This window comes from Anneissia japonica, unplaced genomic scaffold (genome assembly GCF_011630105.1).
Source record: "Anneissia japonica isolate Jap-2015-1 unplaced genomic scaffold, ASM1163010v1 scaffold585_len4108843_cov191, whole genome shotgun sequence".
Classification (NCBI taxonomy): domain Eukaryota; kingdom Metazoa; phylum Echinodermata; class Crinoidea; order Comatulida; family Comatulidae; genus Anneissia; species Anneissia japonica.
Genome location: NW_022716829.1, coordinates 3,856,810 through 3,857,924, shown reverse-complemented (window position 1 = coordinate 3,857,924; position 1,115 = coordinate 3,856,810).

Sequence of the window (1,115 nt, the reverse complement as noted above, 5' to 3'; positions counted from 1 at the left end):
TTTAAAAGAAAACTGAGGCTGAATTACTTCAAAAAATAAGAACACATTGAGGCTGATGTAAAATTTCAAATGTTTTTATTTGCATGCAATGTAAATAATTAACATTAATCAGTATTTCTTGCCATGCCTGTTGATTTTTGTTTAACTGCTTGAAGATCTTGATAATATGGACTAAATTAATGAATAAAAGTAGAGCAATTGATGATTCCAATAAGGTGAAACAAATAAATTTTTAATATACCTCAGTTCAGCCAGTTGCATCCCATCAGCACTTTCATTATCTCTCTGATCACTCACTGGGTATATACATTTAACTACACAACAGTAAACACAAGGTTGAAAGAAGTTTATGACAAAAATCTGAACTTTTATATGAATATTATTGAAACACTGTAGCACATTATATACCTACACAGAACTGCTTTAAAAACATAGCTGATTATAGAGTTCAATCCAATCCATTTATAAACATGTGTTAAATATTACAATTATATAATATTATCAATGTAGCCAACCAGCATATAAAATTTAAAAGAAACTAGAAATAATGAAAGTTTTGCTGTATTCATTATCATTTATCAGCAAGTACTGTTCTGTTATTTTGTTCTTTTCATATTGCATTGTAAAGTACAATACAATGCAATTCAAAAAGTCAATGGAAATTTTTATAAAGAAAATAAATGTGTTGTTGATAAATGTTCATACAAGGAAAAACCTTAATACTGGTAACATTTCTCAACACAGTGTATGGTATGATGTCATATCAAATACATAACAACATTCATACAAACAGTATACAGTTCCAATCTGATAGGACTACAGTACTTTCAATTGATTCATGTTTCTATCCATGGCCTATAATATGGCCTGAATTGCCACCAGATCCTTATCCCTCATGTAGTGACAAGGCTTCATCCTGATTTGCAGTAGCAGCCTCAAGTAATTCCACCACTCAGTGTTTCACATCTTACGAATTTCTCAATGGTGTTTACTCTATTAAAAGTACTTAATGTATTATTGTCTTTTTACAAAAAAATACATGGGAGAACATGACTTCGACCAGAAAGCACTTCCTTAATTCTTGACTTCAGCTTTCAGGTGATGCAGAATGAGCA